Below are 24,005 nucleotides of genomic sequence, written 5' to 3'. Positions count from 1 at the left end.
GAAATGAAAGAAAATATCTCTGTATTTTTTTCTATGCTGTTTTAATAGTGATCCTGAAATGTCATACATAGTTAGTGTATAATACATAAAGCATTTCAACAAATGTAATCCCATGAATAAAAATACTGAATGTCCTCCCACCATATCTGCTCCACTTAATGTGAGTGCACAGTCAAAGCACCTACTGTAGCGACAGTCATTTGCACTGCTTGTACAGTGCATGTGCAGTAATGAATATTATGTGAAGTGCTGTATATGCTTCATGATGAGGAGTGCTGTGTGTGGAGCCGGCAGTTTTATAGTTTGATTATCTCAGCATAAAATTCTACCTTGATAAGTCAATTTACAAATAGACAACAGTTGGCCTTTCACTGCAAATCACACTACAATTAGAACAATGGCAAATTTCCTTCAGCACAATAATTGCATTTTTTCTGTCTGCAAAAAAACATAAACAAAACAAATGTCAGTTCTTGTGATGGTTGTCAAGATTACAACTATTGTACACTTTATATAATATATGATATATATGATATGATATATGATAAATTGCAAAGCCAGCTGTGCTTCCTCTAACGAAATGGGCGCTCTGCTAAAGCCAGAGTTACATAACAAGCAGGATATTTTGACTCCAAAAGCATGGCAAAAAAAAATCTCTACGTACCTTGGTCTCACTTAAGCCTACATTGTAACAGAGAAAACATTAATAAACAATAAAATAATAACCTTTTTTTTCGTGGAAGACATTTTGACATGAGACAGAAGTAAAGGCACAATGTGAATAATCACATTAATGAGTCTGAATTGCATTTAGCTGCCTCAGGTTCAAGGTCCTGGTGTTGTGCATACTGGCCCACTGTGACACTTGAATAGAACAGAGCCATCCTTAATGTTATTAGTAACACCTGTGCTTCTCCTGCCATAGTAGGAAAGCAAGATTTCTGATTTGTCGAAAATCCATATAGACTGTGTGGTTTTTTTCTTGACTTTTTCTTTGGCCTTGGTTTTATTGTATAACGTAACTCTGAAAGTATGGATGGCTGATTCATTAGAGTGGTCTTTATTTGTGCTTTAGTTATATAACTTTATATACAATATAGAATATGCTTCGCAGATGTCTTGTTATTGGTTTCTATTTCTTTTATTTTCTATTTCTTATTTTTATATTTTGTACATACTTTTGTGCTGCTTTCTAATCTTGAATGGGAGCACCAGTACCGTACAATTTCCCCCCGGGGATCAATAAAGTATTTCTGATTCTGATTCTGATTCAGAATTTAGTTTTATGATGAAGTGGAATAAACTTTTGCAGTTTGATGAAAGGTGTTTATTGTACATAATTGGACATTTTCTGTAGTACCTTCCCAACACACTTGGCGATGATTGCATAATCACTATAAAAGGAGGCTGTTGTGTTGCTCTGATGAGGTCTGGTTTTATGAAATGAATCAGTTTAAGATATAAAAATGGTAACTGCGTACTGCTACCCTATTGTGAATATATTTTTTCACTGAGCAATGGCTATGTTTGTTATCTTATCCCTAATGAGGGGTGACATAAAATCTGAGATCTTCAAATGACACTGTAAGACTTTAACAGTGTGTATGTATTCACATCCCACTCACTTTCTGACAGTTAATATTAAATGCAGCTTACATTAATAAACAACTCACATTTTCTATCTGTTGCATTTTCAAAAACCTCTTCTGGTGATATTCTCTCTATAAACATTAATCCAAAGAGAATCACTGTGAAGATAATGTAATTTTTTCTCTTACTTTTTGTGCCTTCCTACGCTGTTTCAGACTCAGCAGTGACACAAGGTCACTTAGCAAAGATTGTTATGAGACGGATTCTGTAGAATCACAGAAACAGCCATCATTGATGTTCACAGGCGGCAGACATTATTAAACCATGGATTATCACTTTCACCTTGTGGCTGTACCTTGGGGACAATTTCCCGCCACCCTCTGTGGTTATTGGTCACTCTAGATTGTGTCATTTCATTCGACTAAGTGGAAGTCAATCTGGAGCGCTTACTTCAGACCCCTTTAGCTGCAGAGGAATGGGGAGTTATGTGAGCACAAAAACCCCTCTGTAACAAATAAATCAACCCTGCAACACTCTTGCAAGACACCTTGCTTCTTCTTAATTATTCCCATTAGCAGCTGAAGCATCTGAAGCATGCATCACTGTCTTTGGAATCGACTCAGCAGATTGACCAGGATGAGAGGAGAGACTTCTAATAGCACGTGGAGGCTGTTATCAGGCTCATTGAAGAGGAGCGTAATTCTTGAGTTTGCTATGAATAAAGCATAAAAGCGTTATCAATAAGCTTGTTGACATCTTCCAGAGCCGCCCCCTACTTACGTAAATAGGAAGCATACAGACAAAGCCGATGCACCTGTTATAACCTCAGAGATAATATTCCTTTTATGGCTTGAGAGGACAAGAAGCGCATGACATCTCTTTCTCCCTCCGCTGGTCAATGAACCTTACTTATGTGGAGCATTGTAATCAATAGGGACACAGAAGCTTCAGGTTTCGAAAACGGACTGCAAGATTTATTTTGTTAATTAGATGGAAGAAAGAAAAAATAAAAACAATAAAAGATGCAATCGCCCCGTCCTCATCCTCATTTCTCCCTTTTGCATTCTCGCTCCATTACATCAAAAGACTTAATAATTGCCTGCAAGCTTTCTGTGTGAAGAATACAAATAAACACTGGATAATGACGATAAGAGATAGGAAAACACGGCCAGAGTCTATCTCCTTAATAACAGTCAAAAGACGCAATTGTGGCTGTTTATTTAATAGAATGATTATGATCAAAATCAACTGGTAATACCATTATTAACTTCATTGTGCTGATAGCGGGGTTGGCCTGCAAATAGAGATGACTGGGATAATGTTTGTGGTGGGATAAAGAGGCCAATTAGATGAATGCAATGACCGTTATCTACTTATATAGTATCTAGTGATGTTAAGACTCTGATTCTGGATTTCACAGTTTTTTCAAGTATTTTGTATTTGTGGAATTAATTATAATTTCATTTTCAGATAAACATGGTTGCTGGAGCTGACACAGGAAGTTATAGGATCCTTCCTCCTAACTGTAGAATCACAATGCAAATAAATAGCGTAGTAAATGCTTCTCCAAATAAACTAAATCCAATGTGATAAGATTCTTTCAAGGATTCAAAGACTTCTTGAATCCTTTTTGAGAGTGAAACAGCCAACTATATGACAAGTGAGCAGTGGTGTGTCGTCCATTAAGGGCCTTGGGGCCCCGCCCCTCCTGCAATTCCAATTGTAAAATACATATTTTAATGAAAAATTGTTTTTTTTGTTATTGTTGTGTTGTGCATGAATATAAATTTTGGTTGTTACTCTCACATATATCATACATTATAACAGAAACATGCGATGACTAATAAAAAAGCGCTGCCTATAGTCTTTGTCTGGGCACACCTGTCGGCGGTATGTGTGCAATGCGTTTCCCTGGGGGCCCCTGATTGGTTGACACCGCACCAGAAAATAAGTGGATCTGGGGTACCAATGTAGGTGGCTGTAGGATGGTTGTATGTCTGTAAAAATTAGCTTGGATGGGTTGACAAAACTTTGGCTTGATTTGACAGTGTGGCCATTTGTCTTATTTTTTTCAATATTGATGTTATTTTCTTGCTAATAAATATGTTTTTGAACCAACCTGGCAACACTGCCCAAGTAGCAAGAAGTACTGAAACTGAGCGGAGACCGACAGACACAGACAAAACACGTCACGTAGTTTGATTTCTTAGCATGCTTGCTTTTCGTGGTTGTAAATAGTGTGTGTGTGTGTGTGTGTGTGTGTGTGTGTGTGTGTGTCAAACTCCGACACAGACAACAGAGGACAGAAGCAGTGCGCCCGTAAATGACACCAAAACACGATAGAGACTCTCAGCATAGTTTTTTATTACCTGACAGTATGGTGGATAGCATACCAAGATACATACCAAGCCCCACCTAGTGGAAGTGTCACGCCACGCCACTGCAACTGAGCAAACGCCATCTGTTGATGAAGACTGTGAGATGAGGTTTAAAGCGTCGGAAAAGTGAGTGGACCTTTTCATACAATTATTTTGTCAAACATCTTTTTTGACCACCAGTAGTATTATGGAGCAATCTGTGTATGTGTGATCCCCATTTTGTCTTTATCACACAATGCGTTTTGTCGAGTAATCCTGAATGTAAACATAACTTGTGTTTGTTTACAAGAAAATTCCACAGGGCACCTTTAATATTTATAGAGGAAACAAAGAGGTTATTGGTATCCAGATATGTCTCCTTTGTAATGTCAATGTAAAACAAAGCCCAGAATATCACTGAGTACCCAAATCATTCAATCTGAGCTCCCCTCATGCAAGTGAATGTTGAAGCCGTCGCGGAAGATGCAGTTCTTGTAATGGCTAGGACACGCTTGCTGGCAGTGTTGCAGTCAATAGAATATGTGCAGCCTCTCTAGATATTCAAAGTCAAAAGCCAGTCAATAAGACATCTGTCTCTCGGACTGAACCAGAACATCCTTTTAAGATGAAACATTTTGCACTCGTTGTGAGTGTGTGTTTGAAAAAAACACACAATCTGTATTAGTTGGAGTTGAGGGTTGGGTTGGTCTGTGTAACTGTAGATTCATATTAACTTAACAGACTGAACTGACAGCCTGTTATTAATTAAATGAATAAAATGAAAAGCAGGTGCTTTAGTGTAATTTGATCATGTTCGGGAGAGTTTGTTGAAATTTCACCTGCCTGACCCTGAGGATTGTGTGGCCAGTCTTTAACCCCTCTAAGTATGTGTAGCATTTTCTACCTACAAAGTTTATATATATATATATGAGGCCTATAACCAAAGTAGCATTCAAAACACTTCTTAAAGACAAGAAAAGACAATGAATAATAATATGACAATATTTCGCCATAGTTAAAATGATATGAGAAGGAGCCATACTATGGCATCAAAACATCGCAAACATATAACCTTTTTCACTGAAGACATTTTGACATGGGACAGTAGTAGAAGCATAGATGTAAATACAAAAATTACAGATGGCTGAATTCCATTTAGCTACTTCAGTTTCAGGATCTTGGTATTGTGCATGCTGACTCATTGTCACACTAAAATCTCTGTAGAGCTGATAATGATAATTCTTATCACCACAAGCAACACGAGTCATTTGATCCACTGTTAAAGGTTCTATGTGTGTTTTAGTTTTCAGAGCCCTTAATGACACCGGTGGCCATTAAGTGAACAGCAGTCAGCATCCTGTTCGTCCTCACACTCTGTATTAACTGACAGTATCTTGCTATGTGGACTTTGTGTTGGACTTGTTTTGGTGGGTGCTGGTTGTTTGTTGATGTTAGCGAACTGCATTTCTAAGCTAACGCTAGCTTAGAAATGGGGAGCTTGTAGGGGAACTGAACATTGAGCTGAAGAGAGGCTCAGGCACTCAGGAGCGCACATAACATACGTCCTTCGGATTTTCCCAGAAAAAACGCCTCGAGTCCTTTACATAGAAATCAAACCACAGGCTGTTATAGGCAACCAAGAAAAACAGGGAAAGAGTCATTTTTTAAGATACAAATCCGTTCACACAAAAAAGCAATTATTCATGTAAATTGTTACATATAGTACATTTTACATAAAAATGATGATTAAAGAAGCTTTAAGGAGATATTAAGGCTTAAAATAGAAGTTTGTTTTGGGATGTGTTTCTCCTGTTTGACAGATCTCTCAACAAGACTGTCCTCTCAATGGTCAAACGCTTTAAACAACTTGTGTTGCGTTTTCCTGTCAAGCGACCTCTTGTGGCTGTGTGAATAATGACTTTTGTCTCTGACAAGTGTAAGGTGACATTGTTATAAAGCCACAGAACCTCTTGGGGAGGAGATCAGGGTGGACTGCTGGTTGCTGAATTCCTAGCACCTCCTTCCAACAGTAAACATTGATTTCTTTTAACAAAGACCACAATCACAACTTTAATCAAGAAGTTTAAGTTAACCAAACTTAACCAAGCCTTAACCATAGAGATGGCAGTTCAGAAAAACGTCATGTCATGTAAATTGATTTCATTTGGAGGACTTGCTGCTCTATAAGCTACAATTTGAAGCTTGTTCAACCCTAATCTTAAACTTAAATATGGTAGTCTGATTAACTGGTGTCGGGATGGTCCCTTAGTAAACTTTACAGTCAGTATCCCATTCTCGCTTCAGCCTGACTGCAGTGGCACACATCTCTACATCATGACAGGTCTCTCTGGAGGAGTGTTTGCATCTCTTATTGCACCAAGGTGACTTCTGCTGTGTGCTGCTATGCTGAATGCAACCCTGTGATGAGATAAGAGAGGGGCGTAGAGTTACTGCCCCAGAGATACAAGCTAAAGAGGAACAAGCTTAGTAAGCACAGCACTTATAGGTCCTATCTAATGCCTGTGTGAGAATTTACTGTGGTATCAGTCTATTCATAGGTTTGAGACTGTTTCCTCAGGTCCATCTGAGAATTTAATCGAAAACAGCAGTTTGATGTAATGTCAGTCAAAAGTGTAGGTTTGGTTAGAAAACTTACATTTTAACATTTTTAGCTACAGCTTTACACACAGATATGCACTCACAGCAAATGAATTCACATATAAAATATTATGTATACATACATAAATACATAAATTGTTCAAGTTTATTGTGGCTAGTAACATGATGACTAGCCAAAAGAAAAATGACAATACCCTCCCCCAGTGATAATTTCCATACAGTCCCTAAGTGCGGTATGTCAACAAACAAGTACAAAAGGTAGTTCTGTTGTGTAATCGACAATATTTGTGTATATCAACTATTGGATGTGCTTTGCCAAGTACCACTCAGTAATTCAGTTGCCACTTTCACACTTTGTGTTTGGGACTGAGAGAGTGTGGTTTTCCAAGGTTTGGTGTGATACTGACAATGTAATACATAAAGACTGAGGAGATTTTTGTATCAAAGATGATTTGTTTCTCACTAATTTGCTATATAACAAGGAAAACACCGTATCAAACCACAAACTAGAGACATGGCAAGAACCCATTTTAACCCATGAACAACAAATCAGGGGTGAAGGGAGGTTTAATGTTTCATCTGCTCTCATCACCTCCCGATGTTTTGCTTTTTCTTCTGCTAAATGTACAACAGGAAATGGAAAAGCCAAAAGCAAGAGGGACTTTATTGTTGCCATGCTTTTACAGTGGTGTGCTAAAGCTCGAGTTTGAATTATGAAAGGGCTGAAGGGGGTTTCATCTACGGACCCCTTGGATGCCTCTGAAATCAAAGCTGAAAGAACACTGCTCAGTCACATCGCTGTCATTGCACTGAAGGGCAGCATGTCTCACAGTAAAGTTTGATTTGGCTGGAAGTAATTTTCAGCTGCACAGCAGGAGGTGATTGGCTCAATGGCCGCTCTCAGACAGAACATGTTAGCCTCTGCCAGACAGCAAGACTATTGCTCAAAAATTGCCAGCAGTATAGCACAACTGTGTCAGAGGGAAAGGTGCAGAGTGGCGGCAGTCAATAAGCCATCTGTCTCTCGGACTGAACCAGAGCGTCCTCTTAGGGTGAAACATTTTGTTCTCGTCGTGAACATTGTGTTGTGTGGGAGGGGAAAAAAAGCACACAATTTGTAGACGAGGTTTTGGGTTAGTCTGTGTAAGTGTAGATTTGCATTAGCATAACAGACTACACTGACAGCCTGTTATTAATTCAATTAATTCAATGAAAAGAAGGGAACCCAGGTGCTTTTATGTGATTTGATCATGTTTGAAGGGTTTGTTGAAACCTTATCTGCTGTATAACTCTGAGGATTGTGTAGCCAGTGTATAACCCCTCTTTTCACCATTTTCTCAACCAACAAAACAGCTGAAATAAATGGGTAACAGCAAAGAAATAAGGCACTTTTCAGTTTGTCAGTCAAGGTTATGTCTCATACTGTAAATTACAACATTGCAAGGCTCAAAATGTAGCTCTGAAGTAATGTCTGTCTTGGTCTACATCTTTTTGTTCGTCTGTCTGTCAGAAGTATCATTCCAGACATCTCAGATGCATCGTGTTCCCAAGGTATCTTAAAAATGTTTAAGATACCTTGGGAACACGATGCATCTCCCCACTGCGTTTTGGCATTTTTTTAACATTACAATGATGAGCCCAAGTAAGCCGCTTTTACAGGTATAAGCAAGGTGACATATTTGTTAGTGTTAGCTCCAGAGGGGCTCTGCATCAGTCACGCGGGATGACATGTTTACCTTTTCCCGCGTCATTCTGGCAGAGGAGTGTTTTGAGAGCAAAGAGAGTTGGAGAGGAAACTGTGCTGACAAGAAACCTTAGGTGAACTTATAGTCTGACATATTTTACCATCAGCCTCACAGAGTTTCCGTTCAGATTTCAGTATTCAGTTGGATGGCAATCTAGAATATTTGAAAGTTTTTTTTGATCTGGCTCTCAATCATCACACATTTTTCAGCCGGTGGTTTGAGGCACAAATTACAATGGTAGAATTTGTTGTGTCTTTAATACCAGAAAAGTATATATACAGTACAAATATACAAGAAATATACAAGATGCACGCATGCATTGCACAAATAATTCAAGTGTCAGAATCCAACAATTGTGGTGAAGTGGTTGTGATTATATAAACCAATAGAGCCACTTCAAACACAAGGAACATACATTCAGCATTCACACTACATAATGAAAGATTACATAGCTTGTGTGTGAAAAATACTTGTGTGTGTGATAATGACAAGCCTTTTGTGTTATCAGTGGATTTTGTCAAAAAAAGCAGTTACCTATGTTTATCTCCTCCCAGGGAACAAACAAACACCATGAAAGCAAACTTTCCAACCCCTTGATGTCGAGATGCTGTTTATGCAGTGTGGTGGGTGAATAATTTCAACAGTCATCAACCTCTTATTTACACAAACAAGTCAAACTCACATAGCTGCAAAGATTCAGTTAGGTATGCACAGGTGCTTTTGTGCACCAATTAGAATTAAATGAGTTGTTTCACTCGCTTTATCTAAATCCAGTGGTGGAAGGCAAGTACTGTACTTAAGTACAAATTTAGTATTTATACTTTTCTTCTCAAACAACGTTATACTCCACACATCTTAGTTACAAGTTACTTTACTAATTTAGAATTTTGCCCACAAAACATATGAAAGTACAACTGAAACGATAAGTTGACTAATCAATTGACAGAGAATTTTAAGGGTAATTGTGACAGCATTTCTCACTATTTTCTTAATTTTTTACAAACCAAACCATCAAAAAAACAATCAGCAGATTAATCCAGGATGAAAATAATCATTAGTTAGTAGCCTTTTTATTAAATAGTTAAATATAGTATATTTTCCCCTCCTTATTTGAATGAATGCATGAGTAATAATTATCTAAAAATATAATATATAATAGTATAACAGGCACAGGGGCCATTTTATGCATTGAGTACTTTAAGTACATTTTCCTGATTATACTTGCATACTTTTACTCAAGTAACATTTTCAATGCAGGACTTGTAATGCAGTATAATTAGTATTTATGTCTTTGAGTGGCATTACCCACTAATTCACCAGTATGGTAAAGCTATGATGTAGTACTCTATCTTCTCACACATGCACGGCATCCTACAAGCACAGACACACACAACCATGTGGCTCAAATCCACCTTTCTTTGACTCAACCAAATGGAACAACATGTGCATCAAATCAGAGCTGTCTCTGACTTATTTCACATAAAAGGGTTGTGTTAAAGCATTCTATAGTGCTTCACTCCACCATGCTTTTAATGATTCTTCTCAGTTTCTCTAGTTAATTATTGATCTGAGCAGTGTTTAGAGCCGTGAATAATTAACATGCCTGTGTTGTGGCTGCCAGAACGGTAGCGATCACAGCAACATGTCAAAACAATATTGAGGGAAGTCTTAAATTATGCAGTGTTGCAATCAGGCTCATTTAGGTGTCCTCTGACCAGTTTCTGCTGCATCGGTAAGGAGCTGCAAGCAAATGCTTCACACAAAGCAACACAGGGCATTCACTGACATAACATAACAAAACAACAGATTTACAATATGCAGAGTGTCTCATATTGTATTGTGATGCCTCTGAAAAGGGTGGTGTAAAGTAAAATGATTGACTGACACACAAATCATGCCTCAGTCCATATTTTAATTAATGAATAAAATACACAACTTCCTTTCTTTTCCATTTTCCTTCATGTTTTCTCTTTTCTATCCAAAAAGACTTATTATGATTCTGAGTCTAGTTGCGTTTCATACCACAATATTAAGAAAACCCAATTTCTTAAAAATATTCTAAATTGCAAGGCAAACAAAACGCTTTTTTTTTTCAATTCAATACCTCAAAACACCATCCATCATCGGCTCCTCACCACTAAAACATTAAAAATGTATCCTGTCTTACTGCTACCGTATATGACACAGCCCACTCTGTGGTATGTAGGTACAGTATGTATGCTTATCTCTATGCCACCCCTAATATGCAACTCTGTTCACACACAGAAAATAACATGGCCACAAGCCCATCCACCTACCAGAGTTTGCCCTGGACAAATACAGCTAATACACTGTTAACGAAAGATAATAATGATCCACAACACAACCATGGTCCTTGACATTAAACAGGTTTTATACTTAAGAACTTAACCACTGAATATGAGCTGGACAAATTTACTGAGGCTGCGTTCAACAGTACAATAGCAGCAAGAGCTCTGTTGCCTTTGCTCATTACTGTGGTGATCCAGAACATAAGTAAGAATATTTAAGACAGCGTGAGCGGGATGACTGTCAGACACTTTGTGAGTATATGTCATCACCATACACTAACCTTACTGAAATCCCTTAATTTGACATATCTTCTTGTTCTACACAAAGAGTTTGCTTCAAGTCATGTCTTAATAAGATAATTAGCTGTGTGCACACTTTAAGAAAGCTCAAGGCATTACTGACTGATCGGAGTACACAGTGAAACAATAATGCACATGCAACTTTGTAATTAATGGATTTTCTTAAAGCAGTATAAGCACAGTGAGAGTTCATTTTTATCAATATGTCCTGACTATTTGGAGTCGAGCTGATTTAAGGCGCTAAACAGACGCCAGTTGTGTCCATTTGTAATTGAAAAAATTCTGTTCTACAAGAATATTTGATTGTTGAACTTGCTTCCTCAGAATGAAGTATTCTTTTTGTAAAGTATCTATTCAATGTACATTTTAAAACGGCTGCAGCGTATGAACAACCTAATATACATGTAGCTGTTATATTTCTGTTATATTATTGAATGTGAGTACACATTGAGTTGAGTACAATTTATAGTGATACACTGACCTGTCTCTCATTTCATGTACAACCAGGACATTGATCACTCTGATCATTTATATGAACATCAGTGGCTCTATGACATGGTGCAGCTGTAAACACTGACAGTCTCAAGGAAGATCAGACAGCTCTGAGAGCCATCATCCTGTAGTATGTTTCTCTCCTCTCACAGACAACATTTCATAACATAGCAGATTGGCTTTGCTGTAAACTGTAAATATGTTTTAAAATACTCATTTTCCACATTGTAATAACAGTGAATAAGATGGTAACCTTACTCTGCATAATACGTTTCCACGACACATTCATAGTCCTGGATTTTGTGGGGGGTTTTTTTATTACTGTCCATTATTTTTTCTGATTTACGTGTCTCTTCGTAAGGAATGAATGAGTTTGGGAGCCTAAAAACAGGCGGCTTATCTAACTTGTGTACCAGCATTGGTTGATGCGTCATGAGTAATCTGTATTGCCAACATCACATCAAGTAAACAGACCTGCTCTGTGCATGTCAGTTTGCGTAAGTGGTGTGTTAGAGGGCACCTCTTGGCATTTACTTGTTCCCACTAATTCCTTTCCCTGCAGTGTGTGCGCTTGTCTTCTGCAGGACTCCTGAGTAGGAGTAGTAGTACACAGTAGAAGCAAAGTCTTATGTCAGATCAAATTTCTTTTTTAGACATTTTCTATTAGCAGCTCCACGATTTCCCTCAGCTCACCAACATTACATAGTCTTTGTCTTTTAGGAGTTATTGCAGCACTATGGACTGTGTGCTGCTATGTGGACTCTCTCCTTATACTCACTCACATGAAATTCCTAAAATGCGTTAAAAGCATTCATTGACCGTTCACTAAGACCCACCCCTTAGTTACTGTTGCTGTCAAGCTTTCCATTCATACATGCAGCAACACATGCAGATGATAACGATTATGATGGCAGATTTAAAGGCTTTAATCTTTCTAGCCTTCAACTGTTGCTGGTAGATTTTATCATAGCAAGCTAGCTAATTAAGCTAACAGTGTAACTTAACCGTGTTAGGCTGCATAGCTTACATACTTGTTCGTTTCACCTGTAACATTACAAGTAAAACATTTTTTAGGATGAGAACTAACCCCACTTGGTAAACTTAGCACTATCTTGAATAGCATTAGCATGGGTTGCTTGCATATAGTGTATGTGGCATTTTTTAACATATCCCCTAACCCCTGTGTTCTGTATTTGAATGCCAGTTTTCTCTCAGGAGAAGCTAATCTGGGAAAAAAGTGAAAAAAGACTGAGGGGGACTGTATGTCCAGTGTGTATACTGTGTTCCTAATGGATATATAGGAAGAGGAATAAACACATGGTTCCCAACGGTTTGCTGCCAGGCATGCTGCTGGTTGGCTGCACAGATGTCTGAGTGAGGGGAGGGGGAGTGAGGCAAAGAGACCATCAGCCCAACCACCTAACTCGACACACTGACATATGGACTGCCTGTCAATTGCAATTATTAATTTGATATTTCGCAGCCCCAGGAGCGTGGCACAACATGCTGCCCAGAGTCAGTATAATCAAATTACCAGAGCATAAGTAATGGCTGGCCATACACCACTGCTTCCCCTGACTCAACTTTTAATTCTGCCATGCTGGCTTTGTGGGTAAAAAATAGGATATATTTAAATTTATAACTGCAGACAATCCTCCAGAAGTATGTGTTTATTGCTTGCTCGGTGGGATGGATACACACATTGTTTTGGATGCAGTAATCATTGCTTTAGGGAAGGATTTTGCAGTTGAATAAAGTTTAGGGTAAGAATGAGATTCCTCGATGGGTCCACTTAATTCTCTGGTCTTCTAATATCCAGGAAAAATTACACACCTACAGCATCTGTATAACTTTTTATTTGTTGCTGTTTCTCTTCATACTTTTCTAACTCCCTGCAGAATAAAGTGCTCAGTAAGAACAATAAAATTCATTGTAGAAGCACTTTTTAAAACAAAGTTACAAGATTCTTTACAAACTATAAAGTATAGATAATTTGAACTCAAAAATAATGAAAAGAAGAGCTACAGATTAATAAAATAGACAAAGACTGAAAATACACAAAACAAGTGTAAGACTAGTCAGGTTAGTTTCACCTGCCTCCGCCCATTATCCCTACAGTAGGAATTCAATATTGGACGATTCTGCAGTGCCAACACAGGAAGTATCGTTCCCTGTGTGAGAGCAAGGAGAACAAGGCGTGTAGCATGTCCAGCTTTCATGCAGGAGACTGGAGTTAGCATCTTGTCATAGACAAATTGTCATACTTAATGTTAATTACATTTTGCGTTCTTATTAACCGTAGCCACAAGTGTTTTAGTTGCCTAACCCTAACCATATTGTGCATATTTCCATAATGACAATCAATTCATCCCTAACTTTAAACATACACGAATAAAAAAAACCCACTGGAAATAATAAAAACAAAACTGATTTGAATTTGTTACACGTAAAGTAGTAGTTTTCGCCAACCCCCTTTCAGTAATTACAGAAAAACTCTGCTCACAGGTGTTTACTGCACTTACTGGTCAGCATCCCATTACTGGAATTTGGATGGAGATCATTACATAAACGGGTCAATGCAGGTATTTCAGAAATCTCTTCACGGGACATCACCTAAGCTCTCGCATGTTAGCCTTGTTCCGCTAGATTAATCCAAATCAATATTAATTAATGCTAATCAATGCAGTGCAATCTTTTTCCACCCTCGGAGGAGTGGATCAAACTAATGAAATTAATGAAGTGCAGTGTTTGGGACTTTGGCCATCAGCCTCTGGTGTTGTGCAACATCTGCTCACAGTACAGTAACAGTACAGCACAGAGCTGAGCATTGGGATGGATTCCATGCCGTGATTTATGGCTCTGTTTCCCCTTTGAGGGTACGTTCTCCTGACTAGAGGACAAATATTTATTGTATTAAGTCACATGCCTTTTGATGGAATTTAAATAAAGCTCAACAAGGAAGAACAGCAATCAGAGTCAATAGATTAGCAGGGGGCTGCAACAAACACGCTATACAGTTTCTTTATGAGTTGCTAATACACATTTGACTGCCAAGGACATTACATGCAGACCATCCTCAAGGGAAAAGCACCCCTTAAAAGTCTTGCCTCCCTAGAATTTCATTTTCCTGCTATAAGGTTTATCAATAATTTGTTCAAGCATGCCTTGCTCTGCAAATTGAGTGATGATTACTTGTGCAGACTTCTAATTGCCTTGTAAATGAGAGCAGAATTACCAATGCGTCAACTTGGAACCAATGAATTGTTTGTTTGCTCAAAACCACCGAGTCTAGACAACTTCTGGAAAGGTCTGACTGCAAGGTTGTGTAAAAGAAATCATATTTGACAGAGGCAGTGATTGGATCACAACAGTTCAATATCAGTTCCTGTCTTTTCCTGTCAGTAAAGTTTCCTTTGATAGGAGATTAATGTCAGCCCAAGGTATTTTCATTGGTGGCTCAAAACACATGCAGCCGTTGACATTATTTCTAACATATTGTTTGCCTGCGAGTGTGAATAGCACCCTGACAAGGTGACAGACCCTCTTCACACCTTGTTCCAGTTCATAGTGCTTGACAGTAGCATCTGTTGCCATGTGTGGTACACTATAGTGTGCATCTACTCCTTTCTGTGAGGAGATCCTTCTCTTGTCTTATCATGTACAGTGTCTCTGTTAAAACTATTAACTCAAACAATTTAGTCCTATTCCTGCTGTTATCAGTACAAAAACAGTTGCTTGCAGGCCATTTGATCCACGTCCTACCATTGGTTCTACGCTATTCCAATGACTGACAGTTGGTAACGCATAAGAGGCATAACAGTCGGCCAACAAAGGCAGTAAAGAAGAAGACTGCTAGGAAGCAAACGTACATGTTTTATGTGGAAGGATGTGCACCCAACACATTTGATAGACTTCAAGGACACACACAATGTTTCAGTGAGAATCACTGAATGTAAACAGCACCTTTGTTTGTTTGCAAGACAACTCCACAGTGTGATTTTAAAATGTTATAATTAAGAGTAAAACAAAATATTCTTTTATCTTCATGCTTCTCGTGGGCCAAGAAACATCTTCCATGATTATGTGACTGTACATCAATGAGGCATGACACCATTGCCCTCCATCTCTTTCCACAGCTGGTGAAAGAGTGAATGAGCGGTAAAGTGAATGCAAAACAATAATCTCCTCTGTCTGGTTTTGGAAATTCCTGCACAAACTGCAGAGGCAAGTAGGATTCATGCTTTTATCCAAACAGCTATGAAGACAACACTGCCTCCTGGATTCCTGGCAAGTCTAAATCCATGTGATGGTTTACTGCATTTCAACGCCTCCCACTCAAAATAAACAATAAGAATAAATAGGAAAGTGAGCTCCCTCAACATTTTCTGTATGGGCTGGAGTCGGTTTGTATTGGCAATCCTAAAAAAAATATAGCTTTGCTGCAGCTGCAGGGCTTTCTTAAGTTTTACTTGAGTCATTCATTTCTTTCATTAGTGGGATTTGTAGTCCTGCAAGTAAAATATACATACAGAACACTGCAAATAATGGCAGCAACACCAATGCATGCTCCAATGTATCTGCAATTCATTATTCTGCTGTGATTCATCCGTCTTAGTCAGAATGAACCTCCGATTTCCTGTCTCGTAGCACCTGGGAAGGGGGTCTCTTTTTAATGGAGCTGACATTTGTCATCGGCTGATGTGATTGATTAAACTGACAAGCTCTCATCGAACACTGTTCCTCACCCGTATGGGCCTCAATCTGGGTGTGGTTTCCTCCTCTTCTGCTTCTGAGAGGTAAAGTGCTGCACCTGCACCATCTGCTACGCTGCGTCAGGTCCTCTGCACAAGTGTTAGAGTTGAATTATTGATATAGGGACGTGTTGTACCCCAGACACTGGTACCTGATGATAGCGTGCAATGCAAGTTTCGGTTGTTTACAACCAAGCTCAACAAGGCTCAGTTAAAAATATATAACACAGACGTGCTGACTGAAGTGCTTCTGTTATTCTGTTATGCTATTGTGTTTAAATTGCAGCTTACAGCACTTTGCAGTGTAATCTTTTTATGGAGGCATGCTGGGGAAAGAAATTTACGTATTTTCTATCCTATGTTTAAAGTATCAATAGCAATTACTGTGCAGACTTCACTTGACTAGTGTTTGTCTTTGGAGCACCTGTGAACTGTTTCTCATGTAATTAAAAGTTCTCCGTGTCCCTGCTGATTTCATTCTACCATTTCCACAGTTTGAACAACAGGGCAGCTGCTTCACATGGATGCCAGGGCCCAGGGGGGCAGACAGGAACAGGAGAGAGTGGAGGACTTCATACTGTGACAGTAAAACACCTTTGGGAAATTTTGTCAGACAAGGGGACAACAAAAAGGGTCTTGATTCCTGTAATAGTTTGTACCAGCGCCACTTCAAACAGTAAATGCTGTTCAGGCGGGGGCTTGAAGTGGTTGCAGTCCAGTCAAGCCTCTGCGGTGAGCCTCTGTGTTTTTGCTCTTGTTCTTTTGGATTTCATGAAATTAATGTCAGTATTCATTTTCATTTGGCTTTGATTTCCTGAGAACAATTACTGAGCCTGTTCAGGAAAATAAATTCAGAGGAGAAACACATACAACTCACCTTCAAACAGGGCTGTATCAACAACTTGATGATCTGTCTCCAGGGAGAAAATGGGCAGTACAGTACAATGTATGAGACATTATAGGCAGTACGGTATATTCTGCTACAGTGTATACTGCAACCCACGTCTTTACTGTGCTAAATGTATGATATGGTAATTCCAGCCTTTCATGTGTCTCTAAAACAGCTGTGTTAGGAGCACAACTTGCATTATGTGTGACAAGCTTCTATAGATAGTAGAAAATAATGGATAACTCTGGGGAGACTCAGATGAGAGCAGTGAAGTAGGAACTCAGCGGAAAATGGAGCAAAAAAAAAGAATCCTTATTTTCGCTCAGTATGTAAAATGGACAGTAAATGGACCTCACTTACATACTGTAGCACTTTTTATACCTAAATGGACAAAGCGCTTTACAGTTCTCATTCACACTACAGTGATGGAGATGGAGCTGCCAACCTCAGGAGCCACAGCCACCCGATGTACGAACCTGCAGGAGGAGGATGATTGATTCATCAAGCCTGAAAAATCAATAGTAACCTGCTAGAGTTGCCGCTCATCACATCAAAGCAATAAAAGCAGGTAAACCTCATCTGCCTCAGATATAAACAACGTAAACGTGAGAAAGATAGAATGGTAGGAATGGGGGATGACAAAGGGAAAACTATAAAAAAAAATATATATATTACAAAATAAAAACAAAACAATGTTTATGCCAAGGAAATCTCATACATACAACAGTGCATTTGGTGCTGATTTTCCAGAGCTTAACCACATTGCATCTGTTCAGGCCGCGCTGATCAATTGCAGGTGCTAGGACGAAAACACTGCAGTATATCACTCTGCACAAGCTGATTAACTTCCCTCCTTAGAACACACTCCTCAGGAATGATGATATATGCAAGTAGCGTAGCGTGTGAGGAAACATCTTCAGACCATCTCTATTGCTCGAAAAATCAAAAAGAAAACAAAGGAGAAAAAAGAAGTTCTCCTAATGAGGAGCTCATTGATTGATTCTTGATTCATGAAGAGTGAAAGAATACTAAAGATCAAGATGAAATCTGATCACGTCTTGTTACAACTCCACATTGTGCTTATTACCATCGTTTCCTGCTGAAAAGAGACAGGCCTTATAAGAAAGAAAACAGATATCCCAGCTGAAGGGGAATGATGAGGCAAAGTTAATCACCATCCATTGATTTAACTGACACGATCCAGCAAAACTAAGCCAGCTTTCCATTCAGATAGAAGAGAAAATCAATAAAAATACACTGACATACATGTGGTAAAAGATTGGCAGTAAATCATAGCTAAGAGGAGAAACATAAACTTTAAAGTGAATTTAAACAATGTTTGTGCCTTCAATGCATATGTATTACCAAACAACTGAATAAACAGAAGAATCACATTTCTCTCTATAATATACAAGGTGCCCCAAAGCAAAACGGAGCTTTCCAGATATTGCTGTGCTGTAAATTGTTTCCCTTTTTGAAAACAAAGTGCTTTTGAATCTTCACAGCGTGGTAGAGTGTGCAGAGCCTCTCCAAAGGGCAACATGTGAAGATGAATCACTGCTGCTCAGTCCACAGACAGAGCAGGCCAGTGCCGAGGTCAAAGAGACACCAGCTGCTGCACAAACTTGTCAGTTCCAAACCAGTAGAGCTGTGGGGTTCAACCCAGTGTTTGTGACGCGTACTCTTCCTGCTTTGCCTTTGTCTTAAATTCACATCCCTGATGGTCTGAAGTCTTAATTGTTGCCATGGAATTTGTCACAAGATGAGAGGGATTCTCCTTGTCTAATTAGTGCAAGAGTTAAAGTTTGGGGAGAAAAAGCCACTCAGCAGGACGAGGTAAACTCCAGGCTTTTTATCTTACGCTCCACGCGCCAGGCAGGAGGGCTTGATCGAACAAGAAGAGATCTTTTAAACAGTTAAAAGTCTTTCTGTGGCATTTTCAGATATTCCACCAAATTACCCCAAGATGACGGTTAATGGCAGATGATCCTTTGAAGTGGAACAAAAGATAAGCCACTGATCCATGTCAGAGCCCCATCCTCAAAAACACAAGAGCGTAGCTGAAATGTATTTCTTTAGATGTTGCTGCTGGCTGTTTAACGACAACTCCCTTTAATATTTCATTTGTTGTCAGACGACGGTCTGAAAACCACTAAAAACAACAGAGGGAGCGGCCAGATTTATGTGATGTCATGTGGCCTACTAATTCTAATCTCCCAGCAAGTAAGACAAGGCTAGTTAACCTCACCCAGGGAACTCCACTGTTCTCATCCTTTCACATTTTCTTAGCCTTGCTGGTTACTTGTGTTCACCCTATTCTTCCTAAATTCCAATAAATGCATGCCATAGTAATGAGGCAAAGTCAGAGCCCCCCTGTTTCCTTTCATTTGCTGAGAGATCACAAAGCCAATGCATCACACAGGGGTTTCTAGCGCCCTCCCAGCTGACCATGGCTAAATGGTATTTTTGCTCTGCTGAACACTAATCCTTCTGTCAGATAAGGCCCATTATAGCAGGGGTGTCGCCAGCCCGGTTCAGTTTGAACAGACATTGAACCCATCTGTAACAGGCAGCACAGTCCGGCAGGGGATGGCAGTTCAATGGCGCTGGCTTGTTTGTGCGTTTATAATAACTCTGTGTGTCTTTCTTGCAGCACAGTGGGTCGTTCCTCTCTATCAATATTCAGAGGGAAGAATGGATTCATTAAGGAACCTCGCTGGCAGAACAAAAACGGCCCAAAAAGTAGCTTTAAAGCAGCTGCTGTTGCTCCACACCTGTCTGATGCAATATGCAAGGCAGAATCAGATTCAATCACTCTTTATAATTTGACTTTGAGCAATGTGAAGTTGCTCATATTTCACAACAGGCTGACAGAAATTGGGAGATATGGGGCGTTTGTGATGCATCAACCATGTTAGGCTGTTCTGACAGCACACAGACCATTATATGAGCTGTTATCCTCTACATCTGTACATTAGAGTTTATTGCAAAATGAAGGTTGCTCTCATGAAACTCATTTGGAAGTCAGCAGATCTATCATCGGCTCTCCCAGACCCAGACAGCTGCATGGAAATGAGGAGCCAAATAGATGCACTTTATTTGTGCGAGAGCATACAGGCATTGTTATTTCTTTTTCTCTCCCTCCGAAAATGAGGAGCTGCGGCTGGACGTTCGCAGCCTGAGGGGATGGAAATCTAACTTAGAAATGGCTCATATATTGAAGCCCACAATCATCGCTACTCTTTGTAGTGTATTTTAACGACATACATCAGCCATTTCAGCGTTATGGTCGGCAATAGAGCATGTGTGATGCCATTAGATTGATATTTTGTTAATAAAACCTCCAAACCCTAAATCCTCACATAGAAAACAACAAATTTGTCTTTTTTATTGTATAGTACTTAATAGAAAACAACTTGCTCCTCACATGCCATGCTGTTTTTCTTTGAGCGTGTTGTTGTGGACTCATCTATTAGTGGCTGTTTACCAATTGTTCCCCTGCAACACCTACATTACACCCAGTAACGGCGCGCTCACAGATTGACCACCCGGGGCGCTGTGGGAGTGCAAACATCAGCAGGGAAATTGGTTTCCTTTCCTCCTGCTGCTGCTGTGTCTCCTCTGCAGCTGCCGAGTCCTTATTAATGTCATCAAGGGTCTGTTCTGTTGATCTTTCAAAGAGACATCTTTCACATAAAGCGTGGAGGAATCTTGGGAGTATAATGTCAAGGGAATAGGCTGTGGGATTGTAGGGAGTTCTCAGAATGACTGCTCTGCCTGCTTCCTCTCAACATCACACACATACTCATGCAGCTCCTTCGCCCCTCCTATCGCCTGTATGCCAGCACTTCTATTTTGGTATGTTTGTGCTGTGTACTGTCTGATGTGGATGTCATTATAGGAGGCAAAAGCTCACACTAATGAGGTTTTGGGGAGAGTGTAAAGAAAGCCATTTTATTTACATTTTGTGCTGTACACACTGGAGTTGTGGGATAACCTTGAAGGATACCTTCTACCTTGTCTGCTTTTTAAGAGAAATTCTAATTGAATGTCTACTTTTATGATTCAATTTTCAAAGTTTCTAGTTTCCAATATTTCTTTGGTCAGACTGCCTCAATCTTGATAAAAGAAGACCATGAAAACACCAGGGATAAGATAGAAATAAGTCTGGAACATCCGATATCCTACTATCTCTGATGAAGTCTGATGTTGTATCATATAATAAAATAGAAACTCGTAAAATTACGAGTTGTACTCAATTTTACCCTTTATTTATCATTATTTATTCACCTTGTCAGTGATTTTCATTGTGAAAGCTAATCATTTAAAATATTTTAGACCCACAAAAGGCAACCCTAATATTGAGTGTACTCTGCAGGTACAACTGTAAATGCTGAACACCAAAAGGATACCAGCAGAAGCTCCCTTTAAAACTGAATTTAAGCACTTTAACAGAATATTTACCACTCAAAACGTCAGTCGCACACTAGCTAATTAAGCTAGCATTAGCTCCATGAATTGATTCAAAACACTGTCTCCGACTGACTTTTTCATGTTTCTAGCTGACTCATTTTAAAATGATAACCCTTAAATATGCACTTGAGGGCTGCTGATATGATATTGTGCTAAAAGGCTAAAGCTACATGTCCCAGGCATGTTTTGAGAACGTGCTCTTCCTACAGCCCCTTGAACATCGCTTTGGCATGTGGAGAAATCAAAATCCTGACAGACCTGCTGTGCCTAGTTGCAATTGCTAAGCTGTGATTGGACAATTACTGTTTGACGGACGGGTTTAACGAATGGTCAGTTGTGCTTTTCATTCAGTGCCTGTGTAGCTTGTGACTCCCGCAAGTATAATTTTTTTTGTTTTGTTTTTCTTGTGAGAAATGCTCCCAGTCCTGCACTGTGTTTGACCTTTTGATGAGAAGATTTACATTTAGTATCATCTCAGCAACCAATATAAGCATGTGCACAGGGTGAATATTTTAATGAACACGTCCTGTTTAAATGTCAACAGCTCATATAGATAACAATACAATCAAAGGCACTTTCATCCAACTTTATCTATTCGCCCCTGGTGCCTTGACACAACACAGCAGCCCTCCTCTTTGTAAAGAATAGGATGTCAACTTCAGATAATCCATTCAAGTCATCTCTCCTCCTTTACAAGAAAGGCAATAGCTTAATCATTTGATGAATAACAGAGGATTTTCCACGTCTAAAAAGGTACAAGTTATACTTAAATAAATCCTGCTGTGCTAGACTATACCAACCTGAGAGTTGTAGCATCTACACTACAACTACGACTGTCACTTTAAGTTCAAAGTTGAGCCTGCAGGTATTCACAGATTCATCTTTATTGATCTCTGGTAATGAATGATGTTCTCTTCTCTATTCACAAGCAAATTACTGAGAGCAGCAACACACATATTCATGATCAGAATCATTTTCAGCCTACAGTATTAACCAATTACCAAAATTACTATAAATTGAGCTGTTGAGCAACTAAAATCTGAATTTCCTTGATTGATTTTTTAGTTAAAAGATGAGAAGATATTTATACAAAAGTCTGCCAATGGCAGACATTAATCACAGTGTAGAAAATAAAAATGAAACACCAACAAAATGTTGTGATTCGTGGAGGATTAGAATCAGTTTCTTGCCTGCTTGAAGCTACTTTGTTTTACGGCACGTCGTTTTTGAGGTTTGATAAACATTTTAGAGTCCAAAGCGCTGCAGTCTGATCCGGATCAGCTCACAGATCAGGGCTTTGACAGAGACACAAAAACATGAGGAAGCATGAATATTTACAGAAACAGAAAAGCATACTTATTACTTCCATTGATTTTAGAGAAAATATTACAACATTTCCTCGCACTTGATGAGAATTTCCATTCACAACTTGTCCACAGAGCCTGAATGTGATCGCTGAGTCAGAAGCTGAGGGCAGCAAATTTATATTCAACTCTCATTATCTTGAGATCATGATTGAAGTATGTCATTATCTCGACGTCAGATATTTTGCTCATAATCTTGGTTTAATGGTCTCACTTATGTGATAACATTAAATGGTTTCTGTATAATCACAGTTTAATTAGGCAGCCGATTGAGGTTGCATTTTCTGCCTGTGTCATACATGTACCCAGTATGAACTGGCACAGGCTCCAGCCCCCCATGACCCCCGATGATGGATGGATATTTGGCTTAACTTGGTCCTTATGAGGGCAACAACAGTTGCACAGAAAAACATGTTCATGTTATATGAGATTTTTTTTTCCAAACTCTGTTCACTGAATTTCCAAACAGATGGTAGCTAATGAGTTAAATATAGTTTTAAACTATATTTTAAACAGATATAAAACTGAATAGATTAAAGAAAAAATGAAAAAAGTATTAAATTAAAGTAAAAAAAAGTTGCCTAGTTATAAGGAAAATTAAAAATAAAAAAACACGGAATACACAACAAGAACAAAAAAAAGTATTCAAATAAGTTAACTAAAAATACAAAATACGGTATGGGAGTTTGTTTCAGCATCTGTAAAAAAAACAAAAACTGGCAGATTGTTTTTTTCCAGTTTAACACAGTTGAAAGTATCTCTAATCCAAGAGCAATGGGTTGGTGGAGCCGGAGATTTCCATCTGATGATAATCAGGCGTCCAGCTGTAAGAGTTTCATAAGCTATCACGTCTTTCACATTATTTGTTATTACTGGTCTGACGATGACTCCAAGTAACAGATGGGTTGACCGGCACTTCAAACCATGATATTGTTAGGACAGAAATGGAAAAACATCTTCAGCCATAATTATATCATAATTCAATTGTGATTACAAAACAACAAAGGTTGATATATTTTGATAAAATAACATACATTTGTAATGTGTAATCAACAGGGGTTCTGCTGGTCAAGGGCCTCTGTCCAACTGTGAAATTCAGGGTCCCCATAATATTTT

Source organism: Enoplosus armatus, chromosome 9 (assembly GCF_043641665.1).
Source record: "Enoplosus armatus isolate fEnoArm2 chromosome 9, fEnoArm2.hap1, whole genome shotgun sequence".
NCBI classification, from domain to species: domain Eukaryota; kingdom Metazoa; phylum Chordata; class Actinopteri; order Centrarchiformes; family Enoplosidae; genus Enoplosus; species Enoplosus armatus.
The sequence above is the reverse complement of the archived record's forward strand: the minus strand, read 5'-3'. Positions refer to the sequence as shown.